Below are 6,440 nucleotides of genomic sequence, written 5' to 3'. Positions count from 1 at the left end.
CAAGTTCTTATTTCACTTATTAACTATGATGCAGGGCAGTGACCAAGTCTTCACATCCGAAAAGTAACGACGATCCAAATCGATTAATACCCAACTGGGATCTCCAACCACATGACATATGTAGCACTTAACCCTTTGCATATCTCAACCGCCTTCGGGTTTCTCAAGACCAGAATGGGTTCACACCACCTGAGAGCACAGTACACCACCATCTAGCCTCTTGCCATGGAGGGTACACACTACTCTCGCCATCTCTCCACTCCCAGTGTGTGGTAGCCTTTTTTGTATTGGTTCGGCCGAGATAAGGCCTGCCCCTTATGGGGTATGTGTACAGTTAAAAGGTCCTCTATCATCAAGCTTACACCATCTCGGTCCTTAAATGACTCAGACAGAAACACTACATCGAGACTCACTTCTCGTGCAAGTCAACTGCCCGGTCTCAAATTTTAACTTATAACCCAAACTTGGTACCTCAGAGAGGTACTCTTTCTAAATGATGAATTTATCACTGTAGAGATGCCTTCACCATTACAAGTCATTTTTCATAAATTCCCATGCTCAGTGTTACTCATCTTTGTTTTAAAAACAACTTTTAATTCTCTAAGCACGGCTAAGCATCATGAGTTCTCTTTATAAAATAGAAACAAGTAACAAGGAATGGTAACCAATATTCCAAGGAACGGTAATGTATCAATTGTTTATCACACAACTCCTATCACCTAATGCATCATATAAGGTGATAAAATTTTAAAAACACAAGGAGGGAGCAAATGCACTGAGGCTTGCCTAGGATAACACTAGGTTAGTGTAGTTAGATGATATTCGCTTGGCGAGTATCTCCCATCCAGGTACGCGCTTGATTCATCCATTGGATTAAACCACCGTCTTCGAAAAAATCCACCACACCGTCTTGTGGTAGCTCCAACACCATATCCTTCGCTTCACAATATAATAAAGCATACCTATATGATATGCATAATGCATATGAGTGAGTATGAACATAAATAGCATAAGATAGATAATCTACACTAAAGAGGATAAACACTCATAACAAAGCATCACAACTCCTACGAGAAAACACTAGATAACTTTGACTCTACAAATCATAACCTTCTAGATAATCGGACTTAACTCAAACATCTATCAACAATAGACATACCAACTAAACAAACATCACACTAAATGTTCTAACAAGTAGAGTATTATCACATATGTTTAGATTCCCAATACTACATGGAAGAGGATTAAACACTTAAAGTAAGGCATCACAAACATTCATAATTAAGCACTACATATGTTTATACAACCCAACACAACGATCACATTCTCCACTTACACGAATCTAATCCAACTATTAAGAAACTTTAAACCAAACATAAGTCCTATAGTCTTTAACTAGAGTATAATATAAGACCTTTTAAAACTAGTCTCACTTTTTTGGACATTTATAACTTAAGATATGGATGAATGCAGTTCAACTAGTATTTATAAACTACCATTTTAGAGTACTCGAACCATCCATAAACTAAACACAATATCACACTTTTGAGCTAACAAGTAGAGCATCAATTCCACTCTAGCAAAATTAGCGTATCACTAGCGGTACCGAGGGAACCTACTTAACCCATCTATCACAACCCTAATACAATCACATATACATTCATCAATACAATTAAATCGTCCTCGCATCCCCGATAACATCTATTTTGCAGATGCTTGAAGAACTAAACTTATCCCACTATGCATAACTCACCTTACAACCTAAGTTTCACCCAACAAAGATGGTGCGTCAACTACACTTATAAGCATAACCACATGCTACATGTGAGGGGGAATTTTAACAAATATTTAATATAACCACAACACATATGTGCCACTAGCAAGGAATTCGTCGCGACCAACATACTAACTCAATCTACTTCATGAGTCGGCTAGTGGGAGTAGCGAAATAGCTAACTACACCAAACTTGACTTGGATCCACGAAAATGACGATGAATCCTAGCTCAAGCATTTCATCAAACAACATACAAGCAACCATACGTCTATTTCTAGATTGTGAGCGCAACTAAGACATCTATTCAATCCACCACATATGTATCCACACATATAAGCATGACATCAACAAACCCTAAGAAGAGTAAACTAAACACTGAACAACTTGGACAAATCGAACTTGAGTTGAGTGTGATCCACTTGGCTTGGGCATTTCGTCGAACAAGCGAAGCGCGAGACACGACATCGACGGCTAGCTACGAGCAACAATGATAGTTTATCAGTTCAGTCATTTCATTGAACACGTAGGGTGCAAGAAAATGGGAACACCAGGGTGTCTCACCGGGGTGGACAACGTTGCAACTGAGACTATGCAGATCCGGGCGTGCTGCGACAACAACCAACTGTGGACTCACATCACCCACAACATGATCCAAACCTAGACGAAATGCATACAATAGCAGCAGTGGAATGTCTAGCGCAGCATGGGGTGAACAACATGGACCACCGGCGTATGACCAAGCAACGCAAGTACGACAAGCTGGGTTTGTCGATGACGACTAGAACGAGCGGCCCTCGATACGTGGCGAGGTCAGAGCAGGGGCAGATCCAGCGGGTGATCCATATGGGCCACGACACACCCTAAGATTACATAAGAGTAGTTAGCATAGTGGTGTAAGTGCTATATCTTGAACTTGGTAGCCAAGGTTCAAGTCTTGATGACTCATGTTTTTTGTTTGTTTTTTATATTTTTTCTGGCACACCCTAAGCATAGAAGCTGGGTCCTCCACTGGGTCAGAGATGAATAGCAGAGGGGCGGTAGAGCATCAAACCTCACCGCGGTGGACGCGAGCGCCAGCGAGTAGGAGGGTGAGCTCCTGGGCGGCAGGTAGGCCAAGGCGGAGGGGGCGAAGCACGGCTAGGGCGCAACCATGGAGAATGGAGGAGGGAGGAGAGGGAGAGTGGACGAGCACCAGAGAAGAGCAAGGGTGGTGAAAGTCGCCTAGAGGGGGGGTGAATAGGGCGAAACTGAAATTCTCAAAATAATCACAACTACAAGTCGGGTTAGCGTTAGAAATATAATTGAGTCCGCGAGAGAGGGTGCAAAACAAATCACAAGCGAATAAAGAGGTGTGACACGTGGATTTGTTTTACCGAGGTTCGGTTCTTGCAAACCTACTCCCCGTTGAGGTGGTCACAAAGACCGGGTCTCTTTCAACCCTTTCCCTCTCTCAAACGGTCCTTCGGACCGAATGAGCTTTCTCTTCTCAATCACTTGGAACACAAAGTTCCTACAAGGACCACCACAAGATTGGTGTCTCTTGCCTCAATTACAAGTGAGTTTGATCGTAATAAAGAATCAAGAAAGAAGAAAGCAATCCAAGCGCAAGAGCTCGAAAGAACACAAGCAAATCTCTCTCACTAGTCACTAAAGCTTTGTGTGGAATTTGGGAGAGGATTTGATCTCTTGAGTGTGTCTAGAATTGAATGCCTAGATCTTGTAAGTGGTTGGAGGTGTGAAAACTTGGATGACTTGAATGTGGGGTGGTTGGGGGTATTTATAGCCCCAACCACCAAATTAGCCGTTTGGTGGGGCTGACTGTCGTATGGTGCACCGGAAAGTCCGGTGCACACCGGACATGTCCGGTGCACCAGCCACGTCACCAAAGCCGTTGGGTTCCGACCGTTGGAGCTCTGTTTTTTAGGCCCGCCTGGATGTCCGGTGGCGCACCGGACATGCACTGTAGAGTGTCCGGTGCGCCAGCATGGGCGTGCCTGACTTCTGCGCGCGCTGGCGCGCATTCAATGCGCTGCAGGTAGCCGTTGGCGCCGAAGTATCCGTTGCTTCGATGTCACACCGGACAGTCCGGTGTACACCGGACATGTCTGGTGAATTATAGCGGACTAGCTGTTGCGAATTTCTGAAACTGGCGAGTTCCAGAGCCGCTCTTCCTTGGAGCACCGGACATTGTCCGGTGTACACCGGACAGTCCGGTGAATTATAGCGGAGCGCCTCTGGATTTTCCCGAAGGTGAGGAGTTCAGCGTGAAGTCCCCTGGTGCACCGGACATGTCCGGTGCGCCAAACCAGGGCACACTTCGGTATCCCTTTGCTCTTTTGTTGAGCCCAATTCTTGGTCTTTTTATTAGCTAAGTGTGAACCTTTGGTACCTGTTTAATTTATACACTAGAGCAAACTAGTTAGTCCAATTGTTTGTGTTGGGCAATTCAACCACCAAAATTATTTAGGAACTAGGTGTAAGCCTAATTCCCTTTCAGGTGGCGCTAGCCACCGGCGAGCCCCGGTGAGGAGGAGGTCGACACATGGCATCGAGAAAGCACAGGGCGAACAAAGATGGAGGAGCAGAAGGAGGGGGTTGCCATGGATGGTGAGCTGGGGCGACCACAGACAATTGCGAGACCTGGCATTGGGGACAGGTTGGGCGAACGCATCAGGGAGCCAAGGCGCCAACGCCAGCTAGGCTTGCAGGTGAGGCAAGATGAAGCGCGCTACGGCTTGGAGGTACACATGGAGGGGAAAGAGTAGGGGACGACCAACGATGGGGAGGGAATAGATATGGCAATGGGTGAGGACCCGCTGGGTTTTTCTACCCCAGATTCGATCTCATTAGACTAAAAATTTCTCGCTCCAATACATGTACCCGTGTGCGGGGTACAATTCCATACACATAGACGGACCCGTCGGGTATTCTATACACGAAGGGTATCTGTACCCGTCTGTAGTGGTGGAGCTATGCTTGTTTACCCAACTTATTTTATGTCGAATGGTGTGCATCGAGCAGCAATGTTTGGACTTCCGTGTTTCATCTTCCAGATGCGAGCATGACACGTGTCCGCATGTGACTTGGTCGCTTGGATTGCACATTAACGAATAGTAGCATCACATAATCTTGGAGCTTTGGATGAGCTTTACTGTTTTGGCCGGTTGTCTACCTACTGTTGTCATGTGTCCCAAGGCCTATGGTACTGTTGTCATGTGTTCCAAGGCCTATATAGCATATAGTTATGCTCAAGAGTTAGGAGCTTAAGACAAATCATTAAGGTAGGATAAAATTTTAGATAATTGTTGGCTATATTCGAGATATTTTATACCCATGGGTACACGGATATGGGTTAAATGAGTATGTACACATACCCATTCTACCCATTGAATCATCCTTTTCTCCCATTAACAGACCCGTGGGTATAAAGTTACGACCAAACCTGTCCTCTAATGTAGTAATTATCCATCAAGTAACGGGTAACAGGCCCCGTTGCCATCTTTAGGAGGGAACCACTGTGTCTGGTGGCGTGGAAGATTCCAGGTGAGTGGTGGCTTTGGAAGGAAGCCTTGGGGCAGCTACGTGATAAGGCTGACGACAATAAGTGAAATTGGGGTTCCCCCCATTTTATATCATTTTCATATCACTTTTTGTATGAAAATACGAATATACATATAAGTAGAATTATAATTCTGAGTTGGTTTGAGCAAGGTAAAAAATGGGTCGAACCAAAACAATACTGATAGGGATATTTGAGTCAGAATTGAAGTACTCAGTTGATTTTTGATCGAGCATAAGACTCCACATTTCAGAAGATTACTAAAGTCTGAACCTTACGAAATACTTGAAATAGTCCAGATAGATAAAGATGAAGATAATATCAAAATTATGATAGGCGAAGATGATGAGAACATAAGGACCATTATTCTCAAGGATATCCTATGCTTAAGTCCATAATCGTTGTCAAACGGGAAGCAAACACCTGGGCTGTTACAATTGTAGGACAATTGGCAGTTGGATGATATTTCCTACCACACTTGTAGCATCTTCTTTCTTCCATTCTCTTGAATGACGACCTTCTTCTTGCGCTATAGCCTTTCTTCATGAATTTTCCAAAGCGATGCACAAAGAAAGTCATCTCCTCATCATCTTCATCACCTGGGCTTGAGCTTTCATCATCACTAGATTCACCTTTCTTTTTCTTTCCCTTGCTACTTGATGATGAGGTAGCTTTGAATGCAACACTCTTATTTCTCACATCCTCTTGATCAACCCATCCCTTTCCACACAATGTGCCTTATGTTAACAAAACACCTAGTACTTAGGTAGGGGTGATATCTTTGAAGCCATGTGATGAGGACATCACTTCTATACATACAATGAATGGACCGATAACACGATCACGTGCACGACAGCTAAATCTCCAGGTACGTTCTACCCTAGTCAATTGTGTTTCAGAGCTTACGCTTGGGGCCATGGATGTTTTGATGATTAGGAACCTTGGAGAGGATCAACAAGGACTTGGGAAAGGCCTAGGTGTTGAGGAGGAGCAGCAAGGCCGCCCACAACAGGAAGGAGATCAAGTCTGACTCGGCTGCGGCTCCATCTCGGGTTCCAGGACAAGTCTGCACTAAAATGGACCCCAAGATGCATCCAGACTCCGAT

The sequence above is a fragment of the Zea mays genome, chromosome 6 (assembly GCF_902167145.1).
Source record: "Zea mays cultivar B73 chromosome 6, Zm-B73-REFERENCE-NAM-5.0, whole genome shotgun sequence".
Classification (NCBI taxonomy): domain Eukaryota; kingdom Viridiplantae; phylum Streptophyta; class Magnoliopsida; order Poales; family Poaceae; genus Zea; species Zea mays.
This window is presented reverse-complemented; position numbering follows the sequence as displayed.